Source organism: Halichoerus grypus, chromosome 14 (genome assembly GCF_964656455.1).
Source record: "Halichoerus grypus chromosome 14, mHalGry1.hap1.1, whole genome shotgun sequence".
Lineage (NCBI taxonomy): Eukaryota > Metazoa > Chordata > Mammalia > Carnivora > Phocidae > Halichoerus > Halichoerus grypus.
The window spans coordinates 77,225,711-77,247,827 of record NC_135725.1 but is presented as its reverse complement, the minus strand read 5'-3'; the positions used below and the strand labels follow the sequence as shown (position 1 = coordinate 77,247,827).

At 43.2% G+C, this 22,117-nt stretch overlaps 1 protein-coding gene across 4 annotated transcripts in view; it reads left to right on the top strand.

The window, feature by feature from the left end:
- Positions 1–22,117, top strand: part of ASTN2 (astrotactin 2) — an 865,335-nt gene that overhangs the window by 350,449 nt on the left and 492,769 nt on the right. The gene's annotated exons all lie outside the window — the stretch shown is intronic.

The following is a 22,117-nucleotide window of genomic DNA, read 5'->3' as shown; positions in this document are numbered from 1 at the left end:
CTAAAAAATTGTGATTGCTCAATAAATCACAGTAGTTATTACTCGTATTCCTAAAATTATCCATAAAGGAAGAGACATCAGAAGCTGGTACATGGCAGGACAAGAAGGCATAAGAAACTAAATAGATGAGATTCTTCTAGTAGATTCTAATAGAATCTAACAGATTCTACTATGATTCTTCTGGGGATCAGCAGGAATCCTGAGAGCAATGAATACTTAAAGTCAGGTAGATGGCTGTCTAATAGTTCTCCGCAAGCAGACCTTCCCAGCATGATCCCAATGCCTCCTGTGGGTGGATAATCTCTGTGTATTGTACATTCCATTCCCCCACCAGCTCTCCAAAGCGATCTTTATTATACCCATTTGACAGATAAGAAAGCTAGGACTTGAAAAAGGGTGGAATCCAGTTTATATGGGGGTGGAACAGAGCCTAACAAAGAACGATTTATATGAATTGGACTAGTGGGGTTTCTAGCTCTGATTTCTGGAGATCCAAGAATGTATGCAGGAGGGCAAGAGGAGAAGTGATGCTGATGTCTATTTTCCTGAACCCTTATTATCAGTTGGCATTAATATTTGTAAATGCATTGATATATAGCATAAATACAGTAAAGAAAACAGACTGAAAGTGTACAATTCAATGATTATATAATCACTAAATATATATATCTATTTCCCCATATCATAATACAGGCCCCCATCTAAGGCCACTGGCTGAGTTATAAACAGTATCATAATAAGGACTATCAGGATGAAAGCAGCCCCCATAAAATGGGAAGGACTCCATTGAGACAAAGCCACCCAAGGACCTTGGCCAAGACAGCGCTCATTTTTCTCACCTTCCCCAGAAACAAGCTACTGACCTGCCAGCCCTTAGAGAGCGCTCATACAACACTGTATATTGAGCTGTCCACGGTGCTGAAGCATGAGGAGGGGAGTTGAGTACTGAGGCTGGTCTTCAGGAAAAAAAATGAATCCTGCACTTGTGTTATACTTGATGCTTACTGTCCATTATAGGTAAAGGTCAGCACAATGTAGCACTTGTCCAGACAGCAGTTGGCACAAGCAATAAATCCTAACAGCCCGCATCCAAACCCTTGGCAAATATCACCACTTCTTTGTCTGGGTCTTCTCAAGGCCAGTAGAGGCTTTTTGCCCTGCTAAGTACACAGTGAAGACATGGACTAGGTCTGTGTCCAAAATTACTGAATTTAGCTGTTTTTTCAGCTGTGGTCTGTAAGTCATCTGCATTTGGGTGATTTGGGCTGATGAGCCTTAGAACTAGTGAATCACATTCTCTACGGGTGGAGCCCAAGTATTAATATTCTTAATGAGAACTCTGTGATCAATTAACAGAAGTTGGAGAGCTGCTTAATACATTAATATCTCTGTAAATGTTACTTTTTTCCATTCAACAGATGTAATAACTCCTTGAGACCCCTTGGTTCCTCTAAGGGGCTTTAGTTTCTGCCATCTTTGATTTTATCAATGTCATATTAATAGAGCTGCCTCATGCTTTAGCTCCAATGGTTGTCCATAATACCAAATACAATATTAATGGCCCTTTATGAGTTTTATAACAAACCAGCCCTGGTAACATGGGTTTGGGTTTCATCCAAATTGTCATGTAGGTGGCATTATGGATGAGTGGCTATTGGTTAATTTAAAAAGCTTATCTTATTTGAGATGTTGGTTCGTGCAATCCTTGAGGCTTCCAGTATAAGTCAGGATGTATTTACCCAATATTCTGCCCCTACAGTAAGGCAGTAGAAGATACAGCTTTTTTTTTTTTTTTTTTTTTCCCGAGAGAGAGAGAATCTCACAACCCTGAGATCATGACCTGAGCCAAAATCAAGAGTCGGATACTTAACCAACTGAGCCACCCAGGTGCCTCAGAAGAGACAACTTTTAAAGGAATAAGTTGTTTAGATTAAATGGGTGAGATGGCTCCAATCTAGTATAGACAAATAACACTACACCTAGAGTTCTCTGTTATATTCTGTTCTGTTCTGGGAGTCATGCTTTGAGAAGGTGACTAATATATTGGAAGTTGTCCAAAGGAGAGGCTTTATAGTTGAGACTGGAAAAACATTGTGGATACCTAATGACCTCTTAAGGAAAGGGTAGAGGAGAATCATTCTATAAGAAGAGTTGAAGGAAACCAAACAAAAAGTGAACCTAATATTATTAAGTCTGTTATAAATATGGCAGTGTTCATATACTTTCATGGAATTATTTACTCATTTAAGTCTTATAACAAAACTGTGAGGCAGCATTTAGCATCCCCGTTTTGCATACATGGAAGGTAGGTCTCAGAGATGTTAAGTGATTTGGCCAGATTGACACAGAAGTGAAGCAAGATATGAGAGCCCAAGTCTACCTGAACCCCTGGTCCAAGATCCTTCCATGCTCCACTCTTTGACAAATATGACCATAGTCATTATTATTTATCTTGAAAAGGGGGACAGGCTTGGAAGTCCCAAGGAAGCAAAATTAGAGTTAGCTGGGTGGTGAGGATGGTCAGAGATGAGATAAAATTGATCCTTAGTCTGAAAATCTCTTCACTTTCTGAGCTTCAACCTCATTATCTATAAAGTGGGAATAATAGCAATATCTCATAGAGTTATTGTGATGAATAAATGAAATAATGCTCATAAAGCTTTTAGCTCAGTTCTGGAGACCTGGTAATGGCTCAATGAATCGTATAAATGTTAGTAGTTGTGATCATTTTTGTTTAATATTGGAAGGGGGTCACTGCAAGGTAAGGAGTTCCCCATCATAGGAAATTTCCTGAGAAGAGATGACCACATTTCTGTGAAGCCATAGAAGAAAAAGTCAAGTTGACTTGGGTACATGATATTTTGATTCAGAGCCATTTTATCAGAATATAAATTTTAAAAACACTTAATTTTTTAGGACATTCACAGTGTGTTTGTTTATTCTTTACTACCTCATCCTGGGTGTCACCCATTCTTTGCCTAGGCTCAGAAATGGAGTAAAACTCAGAAATGAGTGAAGGCTAGGGACATCTCTTGAATATGGTACTTGGCTAAATATATACATACATACATGCATGCACAGACACACAGTGGTTTATGTTATTATATGCTCATTGCATCAAAATATTCATGCCAAAATATTTATTTGTTAAGATCGAGTTGTTAGCATTGTCTTTTGGGCTAGACTGGGTGATATGCAAATCCTCTTTGTTTTCTATGACTGAGGAATTTGGGGTCTGAGGGTTCCTTACCAGCCTATGAAATCCTGAAGTGAAAATATCCATCATTAGGTTGGCCTAGCTTATTAATAAGCCATATGGGTAGCTGCTTTTGGACACAAAAATTGTATAGTGAGTGAGTCACAGTCTATACTTGCTTCCACCCCTACTTCATGTCTTTCAACCCAAGAAAGTGAGCTAATATGTGGCTTCATGCCTTTAATGAAGAATTAGGTTATAACTGACTTCAGAGCTAGTTTGCAGTGATTTGAATACATGGAAGGAGTATTTTCAACTCTTAGAAGGAAAAATTACACCACACTGAAGGTGGCTGCTTAGTCACAAACTGCAAAGACACTTGTCTAAAGAGTGTAGTTCCTTGGACCCTCTGTTCTCTGGCATGATCTAAGGTTTTGTTTTAAAATGTTCAGTGCTGATTGTAGACCTTGGAGCACCATAGAACGTATTCAGGTATAAAAGTTCTCTACAGCAGGGTCTCTGCCTTGTTTGTCCTTCACTGCTTTGCACACATTCCATGCTTTTATGGCAGATAGGCTACCTTGCCTTGTCTCTTCCTCCCTCTATGTGTTTGCTTAAATGTTGCTCTCCACCAGGAGTACCCTTCCTAATTTCCATATACTGCAACCCTCCCATCTCTAAGGCCTAACTTAATTTTCTCCTTCCTCCAGAAAACCTTCTTTAGCAAAACTCCCAAAACTTCTTCAAAGAAAGCTCCAGTCAGAAATAATCTCTCCTTCCTTGAAAACTACATAGAACTGTATTTGTACCTTTTTAATAACCCTGCAGTCTACCTTTCATCACTGTTATTGTTATGAATGTGTTGTTGAAACAACTGCCATGGTCCTAAGAACTGGCCTCTTGTGTTAAACCTGGCTCCCCTCCAGTCTGTTCTCAACTGGAGTGGTATTTTAAAATGAACAATCTCAACATATTGCATCTTCCCATAAAACCTGTTTAAGTACCTCTTATTATAATTGTTGTCAAGACTGAACTTTGTAACATGGCTTTTAAGTCCCTGCAAGATCAGGTCCCTGCCTACCTCTCTATCCAGCTTCAACTTACTCCACTGTCTCTACATGGGTTCCTTAGATAAGCTTGGCTGCCTCCTGCCTCAGGGCCTTTGCACAAGTTGTTTCCACTGCTTGAAAAAATTTCTCCTCACTTCCTTAGTTTCTCCCGGACAAATTTATTTACCCTAAAGTAATTGACCTCCCCTTTTCACATACCAGCCTCTATTAGGTCCCTTACTAATAATCATTCTACACAAGCCCTGCTCTATCTATTCCTTGATTTCACTTATTTCAGTTGGTAATTATATATTATCTAGTTAATGTTGGGCTCTCCCACTAAGTTGTAAGCTCCATAAGGCTAGAGATACTATTTGTTTTGCTCCTTATATTCAGCACCTAGGACAGTGTCCAAAACAGAGTTTGTGTTACCAAAAAGCATTCATTGAATGAAAAAAGAGAAAGGAAAAAAAAAAGAAAGAAAGAAAAGAAATGAAAAAAAAATGCAGTGATTTTCATAGCTAGCCTTAAATTTCCTCAAGGTCAAGGGCCACGGCTTATTCGTGTCCTAACCTATTGTGAAACCTAACAGAGGCTTCAGTCGACATAGAATAAATTGTGTCTGTGAAATGAATGAAGGGAGGGCAGGGAGGCAGGTGGATCCAGATGCCCTCAGAAGATATAGCCTGGGGAATGATGGTACCCAACATCTGAGTCTGCCTGTCCGTCTGTGATTACCTTCACTCCCCATGGTTTTAGTTCCCACCCCCAAAGATAAGAAACTCCAATCAAAATCCCATTTCTCCCCCCAACACCAAAATGAAGCAAGCTTTATCCAGAAGCCCAGCCAGAGGGGAAAATATAAATTGAGCTGAGATTCAGAACACCCAGGGGGAGGAGGTGGCAATGAAATACCAATAAACTATATTAATATGCTGAAATCAGGAAGAATAGGTTGAACTCCAACCCAGATTTAATAACTATACATGAGAGAGTGCAGGGAGAAGGCAAGGCTAGGTTTCAGTCAGAATTAAAATGAGATCTGTAATGAAACTGGTAATATAATTATAAACTGTGAAAACTTTTTTCCCTTCTCCCTCTTCTTGTACTTAATGGACAACTCGCTCAGCAATGGCCTGGAGCTGGTGCTTGGAGCGGTGAATACCCCCTAGAGTAAAATCTGCTTGCTTTTTTTTTTCCCTCAAACCTCTTCATTAGAAAAGTCTGAATCCATAAAACCATGGAAGGAAAAAAAAAATGCTTCAAGCCACTTCTTCTTTAAGTAGTAACTGATCCCCAGGTTAGAAGTGACAAGGGGCTTGAGGGAGAATAAACCCCAGAAAACCATTCTAAGCAGCTGAACATGTTCAGGCTTTTAAAGATATCACAACAGCTAGTCGGGTTGGGATTTTTAATGACACTTTGCGCTAAGATGTTAGCTTGGCATTCGACCAGGAGGAATTGTTATTAATTTCCTTTCTTAACAAAAGGGATAACTGAGTTTGACGTCCAAAATTGGAGACTAATTTCTGTGTTTTGATAGCACATTGAGTCCAAAAATACATTCCTATGAATTGGGGGCAGAGGACGGTTGAAAGGGTTAGGGGAATTTCATTTCTTCTCATTAATAATTCCATTCTGCTGTTGTGAGCAGAAGACCACTTTGACTTTGTGACGGGGAGGAGAGAGTGATGGATGGGAGCTTTAATGAGAGGGAGCTTGAGATTATAGTTAGATGTTCCATCCTTGTTGGCTTGGTGTTTGCAGAGTAGTGGAGGGGTGAGGCAGGGGTGCAGTGCTGGGAGAGAGAAGATAACATGGTGCAGTGGTTAAGTGCATTGATCTGTGACCCAGGAGACGTGAGTTCTACTCCCAGGTATTCTGCTTTCTAGGTTGTACTTTTTTTTTTTTAACCTTGGGTATATGAATTCATCCCCCCTGCACCTCAGTTTCCCCAACCAAAAGCATTGTGTTAGCGGGCTAATGAATGTAGAATCACTTGGCCAACTATGAGAATACGTCTGATGATGAGAATGGGGTGCTTTCCCCTTTCTGTTGTTCATAACGTTATTATTTATAAAGACAATAAAGGAGTTGGGAAGAACTCTTAGTGGGTATGGCCACATCAGTCGAAGGTACGATTTTAGGGAGGCTTAGCTGGGCCAAAATGGTGGAATTAAGTAGTTAAGAATTAGCTCATAACAACACTTCCTTATTCATATACAATGTCTGTTTTCTTCCCTCTCTTCATCCCTTCCTCCCTTACCATGATCAACAAATATTGCACATCCCCTTGTCTGGGACATACGTAGATGTCAGGGGTGCAGACACGAATAGAACACACTCTCTGACCTCTCTCTCTCTCTCTCTCTCTCTCTCTCTCTCGAGAGTTGTACTGGATGCTGTGGGGACAGAGAAGAAGGGCAGCCAACTACCTCAAACTGGAGATGAGGAGCGCTGCTAAGGGGAGGATGTCTTAAGGGGTGCTACCTCAGCTGGAACTCAGAGCCATTGATGGTTACCTGGAGTTGGGTGCTGGATGATAGCAGGTTCTCAGAGAGGCGTGGGCTCTTTCCAGTACATGCATCGAGACCCTGCTGGTCAAGCCGCCTGATGATGAGCCAATGCCAACACTAATAATTGGTAACATTTACAGAACACTGCTAAGTGCCTGGCTCTTTGCTAAGTACCTTGCAAAGTGTTATCTCATTTAATTCTAATACCTCATGAAGGAGATCCAGGCATTCTCCTAACTATTTTCAGTTTAAGGGAAACTGAAGCCCAGGCAGCTTATGTGACCACCTTAATGTCACACAGGCAGGAAGGGGTTGAGCAAAATTATTTCAAATTAGCGGCTGCAGAATGTGGTAGACAGAGAATTAGATGCCTGCATTCCGGGTGTGGCTCTGCCATGAATTCCCCAGGACTTTGGCAACCTCTGCTTCTCCAGGCCTCACTTTTTTTCCTTGCACAATCTGGGAAGGGAACAAGATGGTACTTAAAATTCTTCCTTGCCCTAACATTCTAAAAGTGGAATGACAAATACTGAGATTCAAAGTCCCCTTTTACTCATCCCATTGGGTACGGGGCCTCTGGAGTCTTTATGCAACCATCCCATTAGCAGCCCCATCTCTTCTGACTCTTGTCTGGGCCTCTCTGTCTGGGCCACCCAGCCCCCTGAGCAAGGATCTTGGGAGCAAAGGCAGCTGAGCAAACCCTTCACAGCCCACAAGTTGCCATTTGAAGAAAGCTTGGAAGAATCACAGCCAAGCTTGGGCAGGGACTGTGGGCTCCCAAGGCTGCTGGGATGAAAAAAGAAGTGGTGGGGAGCCGGGCCATGGTGGGAAAGATGCCTCCCCATCTCCAGTTCCCAGCTTCAGCTGCCAAGGGACCTTGAGCATCTCGGATGCCAGAAAGAGTCTGGGAGGGAGAGAATGCATCATATTCAGAGGGTAGAGATGAGATGGGAGGAATAATTAAAACCTGCACATCCCTCCTGCCTCTCTGCACTCCCTCCGTCAGGCCCCTAGTGCCCAGCAGAGCCTCGCTGTTTGGCTTTCCTCCCCAGACACCCCTCTGGAGGATCTAAGCCAAATATATCTGCAGCTGCACAGCCTGGGTTTGGGGGCAGCTGTTGGCAACTTTCTGAACCTTAGCTAAAGACCTGGGCATCTTACCTGCAGCTTAAATGATCCCCAGAGCCCGGAGCACCTCTGAGTTTTCCATGTATTCCCTCTTCTGCTTTAACCCTAACTCCCATTTGGGCTTTATTGGTGAATCCAGATATTAAGGCTTTCAGCTGACCCTTGCTGAGCATCTGTGCAGCGTAAGAAGTCACACTCTGGGACACAGTCAGCGCAGGGTGAGACGGGAAAAGGAGGGCAAGACAGGGGAAAGCACAAGAGATTTAGAATCAGAAAACCACAGGTTCAAGTCTTCACTTCCCTACTTACGAACTGTGGGTCTTGGGCAAGTCACCTCACTGCTCTGAGCAGGAAATTTCACCATCTATAAAAGTAAAGCTCTTAGCTCCTACTTCACAAGGTGACGATGAAGACGAAATAGAGAGTGATATGAAAATATCCCATAACAGGTGCTCAGTAAATGCTAATCATATCCTCAAAGGGATCACACCTGTTACTTAAAGTGACAGGATAACTATAAAGCAGAAGACTACAATAGAAGGCAAATCATAATCTGGACCAGGTAGGGCATATAGACAAGAGTCATCAAGGTTGCCAGGGAAACCTGGAGTATTTTCCACTTGCCAGATCCAGGTAAAGCCTTAGGGAGTGAGACGATTTGTCCCATTGGAAGGAGCTGGATGGGCAGGATTGGGAGTGAGAGTGTGCTCTGTTGGAGATCCAGGAGGGAGTGAGAACGAGAAGGACAATGTTTCAGACAAAGAGGACAGCATAAGGAAAGCTGTGGCCAGAACAGATAACATCCAGAGCATCCCAGGTTCCAAGGGGCATGATGGGGACTAATGGGAGGAGCAGAGGGAAGACCAGGGTCTATTTGTTGGGCTTCCCTCATGGAAGTGATCAGAAGGCATGGAGCCACTGAAGGATTTAAACAAGGGAGTGTAGAGGTCACAGTTGCTCTTACAGAAGGCAACGCAAAATGGTAATTAAGAGTTCAGGCTGTAAAGTTAGATGCATCTGGGTTCAAATGTTGTCTCTGAATTAATAGCTAGTTGATATTACAGATGTTACTTAACCTTTCTGGCCTGTGTCTTAATCTACAGAGTGGGCATGATAATAATAGCTTCTTCTCAGGAAAATTAAATGAGATATTATCTGTCAAGCATTCAGCAGAATGTTTGGCAAACAGGAGGCACTCACTAATATTCATTTTCATTGGCATTGCACCCTCCTTGTCTAAGTTAGGTCTCCCTATTAAATATGCACTCAGGGGCGCCTGGGTGGCTCAGTCGTTAAGCATCTGCCTTCGGCTCAGGTCATGATCCCAAGGTCCTGGGATCGAGCCCCGCATCAGGCTCCCTGCTCAGCAGGAAACCTGCTTCTCCCTCTCCCACTCCCCCTGCCTGTGTTCCCTCTCTCGCTGTGTCTCTCTCTGTCAAATAAATAAATAAAATCTTTAAAAAAAAATGTGCGCCTAGCACATTTGCAATTGCTTATTCAATGTCTAAATTGCTTAAGAGTCTGGGATGTAGAACCACACTCCCTAGGTTCGATACTTGGCTCTGACATTTTCTAGCTGTGTCACACTGAACTAGTTATTTAATTCTGAAGCCTCTGTTTGCTCATCTGTGAAATGGGGATGACAGCAGTAAAGCACCTCGGAGGGTAGTTGAGTGACTGAATATGAAGCAGTTGGCCAGTCCGTGGGACACAGTTAATGCTCAGTAAACCCCTGCAGCTATCTTGTTCCTGTGAAATCTCCAATAACTCAGTGGGTGTTCAATAAAGGCTTGTGGGCTGACTGACCATAGCGTAGAAGGCCAGGAACCTGTTAAGGGGCTATTAATTTGTCTGTATGATGGTGTCTGAGCTAGGGCATTAGCTGTGAGAGAGAAGACAAGGGAGTTCCTATAGGGCTAGAACCACAGTTGTTTAGTAACTCACTGCAAAGAGGAGCCGAGGAGGGAAAGGAGATGGCTTGGCACCCGCCTCCCGGCATCCCCTAGAGGGTGGTGACCGCAGACATCAAAATAAGAATGTCTTCTGCCAAGCCGTGAAGTGTGGTGGTTAAGACCAAGAACGCCGGTGACAGAGTACAGGGGTTCAAATCCTAACTCCGCCTTTCCCATGGCCCAGCTTCATCTGGAAAATGGGGATGCCGATGTGCTGGGAATCCGACCGTACTTGCAAGGATGAAGCAGGTAGTTAAATGCTGGAGCCTGACCAGTAGTAAACACACTCGAGGGCTAGCCGTTACAATTGTCATGCTCATGCACCAGCTTTCCTGTGTGGAGATGAAGAACAAGAGGCCTACTTCTTGGCTACGTTTGTAGGGGGAAAAGAATGAAAACAAACAAACAAACAAAAATGCAAGCAACTTTGAAGAATACATGGTATTAGGACCGGTACAGATCCTGCCTGGATGAAAATTACTAGTAAGAGAGGTCACTGTGTTCTGTGAGCAAAATTAATCTGCCAGATTTCTGAAGGCTGCTCTCCTGAAGGTTTGATTGTGTGAGTGGTATTTCAGGTGATGCCTTACCGCGGTATTCAGGCCAGGGCGGAGGCTAGCGAGTGGTCATTCCAGGCCCCCACACAGGTGCTGGTGTGGCCTGTGAGCACCAGGACTCCGGGGGTGACCGTTTCTTGCACAGACTCAGATGCCACGTGAACGTGCCAGGCGTGGGACCGGCCATGGAAGCAGAGGCCTGGAGGGAGGCCCAGGGGGACAGCGATTGAAGCTGCTGTCACATTTGAAATATGGAATCAATTAAAAATGGCAGCTTCTGCCACGTCAAGAGGGAGAGCATGGTACAGAGGTGAGGGCACATTGTGGGTCTGTTGCAAAGTAGCTGGCATAGCAGTTTTCTAAATTGTGAGTGCCCGGAACTACGTTCAGCCTATCTTTGCCCATTCCCCATCTCATATGCGCGCCAGCCAAACAAAGTGGCTGTTTCCTGAAGGCCCCGAAAGTTCTTTTTTGTTGCTTTACAGATATCCCTTTCTTTTTTTTAAATTTAATTTTATTATGTTATGTTAATCACCATACATTACATCATTAGTTTTTTTTAATTTATTTTATTTTATTATGTTAATCACCATACATTACATCATTAGTTTTTGATGTTGTGTTCCATGATTCACTGTTTGCATATCACACCCAGTGCTCCATGCAGTACGTGCCCTCTTTAATACCAATAACCAGGCTAACCCATCCCCCCACCCCCCTCTCCTCTAGAACCCTCAGTTTGTTTCTCAGAGTCTATAGTCTCTCATGGTTCGTCTCCCCCTCCGATTTCCCCCCCTTCATTTTTCCCTTCCTACTATCTTCTTCTTTTTTTACATATAATATATGATTTGTCTCAGAGATACAGGTCTGTGATTCAACACACAATTCACAGCGCTCACCATAGCACATACTCTCCCCATGTCTCTCACCAAACCACCCCATCTCTTCCACCCCCCACCACTCCAGCAACCCTCAGTTTGTTTCCTGAGATTAAGAATTCCTCATATCAGTGAGATCATATGATACATGTCTTTCTCTGATTGACTTATTTCGCTCAGCATAATACCCTCCAGTTCCATCCACATCGTTGCAAATGGCAAGATTTCATTCCTTTTGATGGCTGCATAATATTCCATTGTATATATATACCACATCTTCTTTATCCATTCATCTGTTGATGGACATCTTGGCTCTTTCCATAGTTTGGCTATTGTGGACATTGCTGCTATAAACATTGGGGTACACTTACCCCTTCTGATCCCTACATTTGTATCTTTGGGGTAAATACCCAGTAGTGCAATTGCTGGGTCATACAGTAGCTCTATTTCCAACTTTTTGAGGAACCTCCATACTGTTTTCCAGAGTGGCTGCACCAGCTTGCATTCCCACCAACAGTGTAGGAGGGTTCCCCTTTCTCTGCATCCCCACCAACATCTGTCGTTTCCTGACTTGTTAATTTTAGCCATTCTGACTGGTGTGAGGTGGTATCTCATTGAGGTTTTGATTTGGATTTCCCTGATGCCAAGCACTGTTGAGCACTTTTTCATGTGTCTGTTGGCCATTTCAAACATCCCTTTCTTTTTGCCAAAATTCTCCTTTCCCTCCACTCCACCTAGCTGTTGCCCTCTGGTGCTTCAGCATTCAGCTCAGGTGTGGCCATTTGGACCTTGCAGAGGAGGCGGGGCTCTGTGTGCCTCGAGGTTCCTGATTCATCTTCATCATAACACCGGTGATGCTCTGTGATATCTGTCTGGTTATCTCCCAGCCAAACTGTATGATAATGTCTGGCACTGTCTCTTCCACTTTTAGGGGCTCCAAATTTTGTCACAGTCTCCAACATAGAGTGGAGCCTAGTATGTTTACATCTATTCCCCATTCAAGACATAAAATCAGGTCACATGATCTGACAATGAGATGGACTTCTAAACACCAGTCTTGAGCCAGGAAATGTAAGCTGCATGGTTTACAAAGCTCTATCCGGAACAGAATGGAAAATGGAGAAGATGGAGAATACAGTTCTCACTGAGGCAGATCTCAAAGGATTCTTTTTTTTTTTTTTTTCTGAGAGAGCATGAATGCATGTGAGCAGGTGTGGGGGGAGGAACAGAGGGAGAGGGAGAGAGAGAATCCCAAGCAGGCTCCATGCCCAGCACAGAGCCTGATGCAGGGTTTGATCTCACAACCCCGAGACCATGACCTAAGCCAAAACCAGGAGTCAGACACTTAACCAACTGAGCCACCTAGGCACCCCAGATATCAAAGATTCCTGGAGAAAGTAGGGGTTGAGTTGAGCATCAAGGAGGGTTGATCTTGGACAGATCCATCATCCTCCTCAAAGAATTTGTTTAAAGATACAGTGGAACTGATTTGTGCAAAAGGGAATTGGTCTCAGCTTCTCCCCTCTCCCTAATGGACCTGCTGTGTCAGCCTTCAGCACCACCCCCTCCCCATCCTCAGGCCCCCCAGTAAGATCCCTGTATACAAGGAGCACATTCTTACAGCATATTGGGTGTTCCAGATACAATGTGAGGACAGCAACTTGGTATTTGGAGCCCTCCAGTTGCCTTCTCAGTCTCTCCAGCCTTCTGCCCTCCCAGGATCAAGCCCACTATGAGAATCTAAATCAATATAATATTAGATGATTATAAAAATACCAGCTAAAAGTCATCATGTGCCTCTGATGTGATAGGCAGTGTACTAGATATTTGACCTGCAATGTCTTCTTTAATCTTTACAGAACTTACACATTGAAGAAATATTTATTTCATGTATCCTTATGTGTCCTGGAGTGATAGAGATGCTGTCCTGAAAAAGACATTATGAATGCCTCTGCCTTCATAACGCTTTCATTCTCAGCAAGAGACAGACACCAAAGAAAATTAGCAAAATAATGAAATATGTTGTGGCAGTGAAATGAGTGAGAGCTGCTGGGAAAATAATTGAAATGGTGGAAAACAATTAAAACAAAGAGGCACGTTGGGATGTCAAGCTCAGATACAGTGTTCAGAGAAGACCTCTCTGAGGAGGTGCCATTTAAGCCGAGACATGCAGGGTGCGGGGGAGGAAAGTGTGTTCCAGGCAGAGCACATTCAAAGCCACCAGAACGATGGGACATCTGGAATGAGATCTGCCCAGTTTCGGGGAGGGGGGTGATGGGGTGAAGGGAGGATTGCAGAGGAGAGCAGTGACCAGATCTTCTATGGAGGAGGCATTCTTGTTGCCTTTCCCCTGGAAAGGAACTGATGTTCAGCAAAGTCGGGTTCTGATGAGTGCTCTTTGTTTGGGGACATTTGCTCTCTGCCCCAACTTTGTGTGTTCAAAGATTTTTTTTTTTTTTTTTTTTTTTTTTATCTGAGAGAGAGAATGGGAGACAGAGAGCATGAGAGGGAGAGGATCAGAGGGAGAAGCAGACTCCCCGCTGAGCGGGGAGTCCGATGCGGGACTCGATCCCGGGACTCCAGGATCATGACCTGAGCCGAAGGCAGTTGCTTAACCAACTGAGCCACCCAGGCGCCCCAACTTTGTGTGTTCAAATTCGCCTGGGCCACCCCACTTCCATCCAGTTAACACACAGGAAGTCTCAGCATCCCGTCTCTGGTTCCTTCTCTCCTGGACTTCTCCCCAACCCCCTCACCTTATTTATCACCTTCAGCTCATATCCTGCATCTTCCTGGTTCCTGACAGTTTCTGCTTCTTTTCCTCTGCCTGTCTCCATGCTGAGAACCAGAGATAGATTGACCTCTCTTTTGGACTTGCTGCTCTGCTCTGTCTCAAACATAGCCTTCCTGCCCACTCTGAATCTATCCGTGATGGCGCCCCAGAAACCAGCGCATTTAATCATCTTGGGACCCAGTCCCCAATTTCCATCCGACACTTGTCAGATCATTGTTTGAGACCCATAATTTAAAGGGGATTGGAGTTTTACTAAGCAACCTGAGTTCCTGCAATTATAAAGGATAGATAAATTGGTAAGGTGGAATGTCAAGCAGTGGGTGATAATTATTTTTTAAAAGGAATTTGTCCCACCTCCCACTCATTTAAGTCTAGTTTTCAAAAATCAGTATCCTTGTCTGTTACCATAGAAGATACTACTTGGGGAATTTCAGGGCACTTTCCTGTAATGGAAATGAGAAAGTCAAAAAAGGAACACACCAGCTAATAATATTCCTTTTTGCCTGGGATACTGTTCATGATTATTTCTCAGAAGTGATCTTTAATTTGTTTCATCTAAAGAGTCTGCATCTTCTTCCCTCTGACTATCTCTTCATAGAGGTTTGTGAATTGGATCCAGCTATTAGTCCCACTTACTAATTTCCTCTGAGCCTTGCTGGCTGAAGCACTGGGCTTGGAACAACTTTTAATTTTGTTTTTAATTAAATTTCAGTTGTTTCAAATCACTCACTTTTAATGTCATTTCTTTGCAGCCCCCAGAAGCTGTGTGTTCTTGTTTATGAACATACACAATCTGATGTGTGTGTATCCATGGCATGGCTAAAGACGGACTCCTGGCTGGAGTCCAAAGCAAGAGTGGCAATTAAGAAAATAGAAATGAGTCTAGAATGAGCTTTTGTTTACACTGTTACATCCAGAGCTAATATGTTGTTTAAGCAGGAATCTGGGTTATTGTGTTTGTTTTTGCCAAACCATATTTGAACGAGGCAACACTCCCTTGTATATCACGAGAGGATAATCAAATATATGTAGGTAGAAATAGTATAAGAATAGCTAACACTTATTAAGCATTTATTACATACTAGGTACTGTTTTAAGTACTTTACGTGTATTACCTCATTTACATTAAAACAGTGATTTGAAACAACAGAAATTTAATTTACATAATATTACCTCCCACATTCCTATGAGATTATTATCCACCGTTTTATAGCTGAGAAACCCAGGCCCATTTAACTGGATCATTATCACTTGGTTAGTTCCTGGCAGGGCCAGAACATGAATACTGACCTCCTGACTCCGTATCTCTGCCCTTAAACACTGTACGAGACACGCTGATGAAGAGACAGAAGGGCTTCATCATCGCAATGAATTTAACAACAAACAATGTAAAAACAGACTAGTTCTTTGCCAAAGTGAAACGATGTTAGTTTTATGTGTGGTCTTCTTTGTGGTCTCTGCTAATGCCCATTCCTCTTGTGTAAACCGTGAGGCTGCAGTGCGGGGTTTGGTTTGGATTCATGAATTTGTGCTTTGGGTCTTTAAGTGTGCTCTCTGAGATATTAAGCCCTCCGGAAAGGACAATTAAGTTTAAAAACAAAAACATCCATGTGCCAAATGTCCTCCATATCCTCTGGGTTATCTTGCATTGTTTGCTGTTGTGCTTTCCGACTCGGAAGAGAACCTAACCGATTTGCGATCTCAGAAACTTCACATCTTATTTTCTTTGCAGGGAATACTCTTTAACTGATATCACCACCCTCCCTCCTGTCCCCCAATACACACACACACACACACACACACACACAGCTGGGTACTCACAACAGCCGATTTCCTAATCCACGGCTCTCCTTTTTTATTTGTAGTCCTGTGAGTGTTGATGCATTTCCCTGTTTAATGCTCATTTCCTACTCAGCACTATGCACTATTTATAGCCTAGTGCTATGGTGCCCTGTCTTTTTCACTCCCTGATAAATATCCAGTACTTACAACCAGGCCTAGAGTACATATGGCACTCAATAAACATTTGTTGAATGTACAGATAAATACATTTGGATTTCAGTGTAATAACCAACCTGCTGAGAAGCAAAGTGACAGTAGATGAAGCCCATCTGCCAGAGTCTGGACATCCAGACTATAGTCCCAGGTCTGTCATTAAATAATTGTATGTAACTCTGGCAAGAACCTACTAAATATGCCCTCCTTTGTATCCCCGGTCCTAGTCTATTGGGTTGATGACTCTTTTTGTGTATATCCTTCCAGAATTTTTACTACTCACACACACACACACAGACACACACAGACACACACTGAATTGCTGTTTGGTTGTTTGTTGAAAACCTGAGATAAGGTCCTACATATCGTTGGCCTTTAGTGCCTTCAGCCTCTTTGTGACAGGGGAATGATGATAATTCGTAGAACATATGTGCTTACACACAGAGTATAGTATGATTGAATGCCAAGCACTCTAAAAATATTTTATATTCATTAAATTCTTCCTGACAATGATCCTAGAGGAAGTGACTATTATTTTCCTCTTTTTTTTCAAATGAGGGAAACTGAGTCCCAACAAGGGTAATGGGTTTATCCAAGCTCACACAGCTCTGAGCAAGATGTCTGACCCCAGAACCTCCCATATTTCTTGCCCCAGGACCAAGTGAGACATTGGTTGTAAAGGTGTCATACGGCACCTTACATGCTAAGCAAAAATTGCCTACCACTAAGGCTTGAGTGAAATTTGAAGCACCGCTGGAGAGTGGGTGGGGAGAGCTGTGTGGTTTCCCTCTTTTATTTCCATGTGATAGCCTCTAAGGTGGTGTTCCTCAAATTGAAAGCACCATTTCTCACTTCATCCATCCATCCACTCAGAATGTTTCCTGATCACCCACTAAGTGCCCAACCCTGGGCCAAGAAACAGTAATTTGAAGATACGTTAGATATGGATTGTCCCTCAGAAAGTTCACTCTTTTCTGAGGTGGATGAAACATCAGCACACCCCAATCCTGGCCAGGTGATGGGAGCTGGGGGCGGGGTACTCAGTAAGTATGTGCTAAACTCCCATGCATTAGCAGTGACACTGACGTGAGGAGAGACGTTCAGAGGCCAAGGCATTTGGGACAGAAGGACAGACAGGTCCCTTCTGAGTAAGAGGACAAGGGAAGGAAGAGTCTGGCTTTGGCTGGGCCCTGAGAGGATTGGTATGGTAAGGAGGACATCCCAGGTATGGGATCAGCCTGCACAAAGCCGGTGCGGGGGAGGCTAGGAAGGACATGCATGGGAGGGAGCAACAGCCCCATCCAGTCTTTATCCGATACCCCTTCTGTTCCAAGGGAGGGAAAACACAGTCCTTAGTTGCCAGGGACAAAGAAAGAAAGAACAAACACATTTTGGTGACCTACTATGTGTTGGACTTGGTACTCTAACTTTATATATATTCTATCCTTTATTCCTCCCAAACCTTCTGAAGCAGTTGGTATTAATACTGGTAGCAGTGGTGTCAGTAGGAATAATAGCAGTAGTAGTAATAGTAGGTGCAACAGCAGTTCTCTTACTACGAAAGTAGTAGAGGAGTGAATGAAGAACCTACTAAATGTGCCCTCCATATCCCCGGTCCTAGTCTATTGGGTTGATGACTCTTTTTGTGTATATCCTTCCAGAATTTTTACTACTCCCAAACACACACACACACACACACACACACACACACACACACACACACACACACTGAATTGCTGTTTGGTTGTTTGTTGAAAACCTGAGATAAGGTCCTACATATTGTTGGCCACCTTGCTTTCCTCATCAACCATGGATATCTCAATGTGCCTTTATACACAGGAGTTATGCAGTAGGTACTATTGTCCCCATTTGATAGAATAGGAACCCTTAGGCTCACAAGGTCAGGTAAGGGGCCTACGTCAGCTGATAGATGGCAGGATTGGTCTCCCACCCATCCTGGCTGGCTCCAGGGCCTGGCTCGCTAAAGCCCCACCATCTCCCTTTGGGAGCAGAACGAAATAACTCATCCTTCACCTGTCATATACCAGAAATGTGGATCTCAGCCATCCTGTATCCTGTTTGAGCCTCAAGACCTTCCGTTGGCCCTCAAAAAAATCTTATCCTTCCTCTCCTTATCTTTGCCATAATTCATAGTAGGGTTTGGCTGGCGAAGGGCTCATGGCAGTGAACCTTATGGTGAGGCAAAGCTGCACATCTCCTTTGTTATGTTGCTCCAGGTACCAATATTATATATTTAGGCAGCTGTTCTCATCTGCGCCAGACAGTGAAATCTGTTCTATCAACATGACTGTTGAAGCCTCCACATTTTTGGAAGCTTTATCCTATGTAGTCCTTTGTAGCCTCATAAAACAATTAGATTTAGGTTTAGCATTAATTTGAGTTATTGTCCAGTTTCCAGAAAATATCTTCTGGAAATGTCATGAGGATGTATTGCATGTCTTTGGAGATATTAAGTATTGAATTACAATATTATGTCACCTTTCCCTGCCATCTCTCTCTCACACACTCAACACGGTCTGATTTATGTTTCAGCCGCCACCATGAGAAGTTTAGTACTTAGAGAAATAACCAGAGATGAATATTGACAGAAGCCGAACACACACACACACACACACACACACACACACACACACATCCAGTAATGAGAAGAACAGGAGGCATCCTGGTGTTACAGACAGAGAGAGCTCTAGGCTCAGAGACAGGCAGATTCTACTTGGGAATGATCAACTTCCTAGCCGTGCAACTGAAGACATGGCCCTTTAACCTCCTTCAGCTTGAGTTTTCTTATCTGTGAAATGGAGATAAAAAGAACACCTGCCCTCCACTGTTATTTCTAGGCTCAGTTCCATTAACGATATCAGCAGCTTAGTAAAACCTCCCATTTTGATAAGCACATCCAGTAAGTCAGGTTCATAGGCAGCCACACTGAATATGCATGCGAATGCTCCAGGGTAAGTAGTATTCATTCCCTTTTTGAGGAGGGAGCTGAGAAAAGAAATAATAAGCATTTTGTGAGGTCACTCAAATAATAAGTGGTAAGGGCACGTGTTGAATCCAGGTTTGCCAATCCCAGGGTCTGCGCTTTTCCCACAGAACTGATTTCTAGACAGAAGAGAAGAGAAGAGAAGGCCAGAGACCTAGAGAGAGAGAGAAACACGCACGCGGGCGCACACTGACAGCGAGAGACGCGAAAGCAGGCAGGTGCCTGGGCCTAATTTGGTCGGTTGGCATCGAACCCACAGTGTAGTAATGAAACAGATCCGGGAGGAATTGCTAATATGGTTATTCTTAGCACTCGCAGTTGTGAGCCATCTTTGCCAAACAGCCCCTGACGTTCGTGCAGATTCTTTGGGAAAAGCAGAAAGAAGTATATGTCATAGAAAAGGGTGGACCCGAAGAGGGAAGAGCAGGGCAGGTTGAGCAATAAATTTAAGCTGATGGATCTGGAAGGTCACGCACTGCGTCCGTTCATTGGGTCATGCAGTCAGGCAGGCCTATCTTAGCCACACACATAGTATGTTCATTAGGGATTTACTGAACCTAATATGTGCCAGGCATTCTTCTCTGCCATGTTACTTCACTTCTGACCCACGTGGGAAAGTTGTATCCCTCATTCCTGTCTTCCCCAACTCACCCTGGGAAACGGTGAAAATCGGAGGTGCTCCTGGGACAAGCCATGGCTCAGCACGGGGGGAAGTGAGCATACTTGGTCGGGCAGGCAGGAGAAAGATGCGTGTTTTTTTTTTAATGAAACTCTTGTCTATGTCCCAGGCAGAACCCCATGGAGCACAGCTCCAGGAGGCACCATCCACATAGGATACAATTATTTGCAGAATTATCTGTGCTTACGTGTATGTACACACATGTATGCATATATACGTGATCACATGATTATCCAGTTATATGTACATATATGAAATATACAAACATATAGATCTTTATGGGTAAACATGCGATTATATGTAGAATGAATGGTTTGCTATGTCAGTTTTGTCCCCCTAGAGTAGGACAACGCAGAGGCCGTAACCAGGCATGGTCCTGTCCTTAGGCAATTCAAATGCATTTTATGTAATGGTCATAGAATCTCTATGAAGTAAGTATTTCCATTGTACAGATAAGGAAACGGAGGAGGACTTGCCAATATTAAATGATTGGTTTCAGGGTCACACAGCAGGTCAGTGCCTGGAATAGGATTTAAACCATACCTGTTTGACCCTGTAGTCCAGCCCTCCGCCTCCCCTCTGAAACCCTATCTTACTTGGGCAACTGATAGAGAGGGAAATTTTTCAACACAGTAGGCCCCCTTATCAGTGGTTTCACTTCCCATGGTTTCAGTTACCCGCAATCAACCATACTCCAGAAGCAGATGATCCTCCTCCTGATGTATCATCAGAAGGTCAGTCGCAGCCTCACACTAGGTCACAACACCTGCATCATTCACCTCACTTACTCTGATCACACAGGCATTTTACCATCTCACATCATCACAAGAAGGGTGATACAGTAAAGTAAGATATTTAGAGAGAGACAACATTCACATAAATTATATTACAGTATATAGTTACAGTTGTTCTATTTTATTATTAGTTATTATTAATCTCTTACTATGCCTAATTTATAAATTAAACTTTTTCATAGGTATGCATGTATAGGAAAAAACATGTGGGGTTTGGTATTATCTGCGGTTTCGTGCATCCACAGTGGGTCCTGGAATGTTTCCCCTATGCATAATAGGGTACTACTGTATTAGCAAATCAGAGCTACAGGACCTTTGAGTTTTGGGAGCAACTGTCCACCACGTTCGTTCAAGAAGCATTGATCTTAGATCAAAAAGAAATCCGACACTGAGGTTGGGTTTGATGCATATATTCCCAATGAAGTCAGGAAGAAAGTTAAAAAAAAGAAAGAAAGAAAAGAAATTCCAAAATAAAAGCAAATAGTTGCCTTCAATCTTTAACAATTCTTCTTTAAAAAATTAAATAACCTAAAAGAAAACAAGAGGTATTTCGTGACTTTGTTCTTTTCCCCCGCTGCCTAGCTTGGTACCAAATTGTTATATCCCTGGGGAGAAAAATAATTTTTTTGAAATCTCAGCACTTCAAACCTCTTTCGTCCAGACTCAAACACCCCTAACTCAACTTTGAAGTAAGACCGGTGATATATAAAGGCATGTGGAATTTGGTGGCAATCTGTTTTAGCCAAACTTTGATCACAATTTGAAGTGGGGAAGACAGAAAACAGTAGAAACACAATTGCCTGGAGGAAATCAAGGAAACCTCCATTTGGGGAGAGAAAACAAGGCTTTGATACAGCTTTGTTGGGAACTATTTCTCTAACACAGAACACTCAAAATACCAGTCCATCTTCATGCTTCCTTTTAAAGGGATATTTGGTGATGAGTCCTTCCATGTTCTTCTATGACATGGACCTCTCAAACTTATTACCATTTGACACCCCCAGGGTGGGAGCATTAGCCTTGAGACAACTCACCTCCATGGGATCTATTCTCGATTGTCAGCGTGGAATACCGGGACAGACCCTGAGCTCTTGGGTCACCACACTTGGCTCTGGCCCAGTCCCAACACCTTCCAGCTCTATTGCCCTGGGAAAGTCAGTCCATCTCTGACCCTCACCTTACTCACAGCTAGTTGTAGATATTTCACTAATCCCAGTGGGATCTTGGGCATGTTCCTTTCCTTTTTTAACCCTCAGTTTATCTCTAACTAGACCATCCACTCTCAGTGTAGACAAAAATACCTCCAAAGATACGAAAATTGATTGAGGTAAGGGGATGTCCTTTTGCTCTTTTTCTTTGTGTACAGCAAAAGCACAGTACATACACATATACACAGCATATCTGTGGTATTAAAACTTCATGGATTGGGGGTGGTTGAGGAATAGAATGTCTAAGAAGACTTCTTCACAGGTGATAATGAAACAAAAAAAGGCTGAGATCCTCTGGACTAAAGGAACTCAAAGTTTTCTAACCCTCTTTAAAATTAAATACATAACTTAGCTTCGTAAAATTATG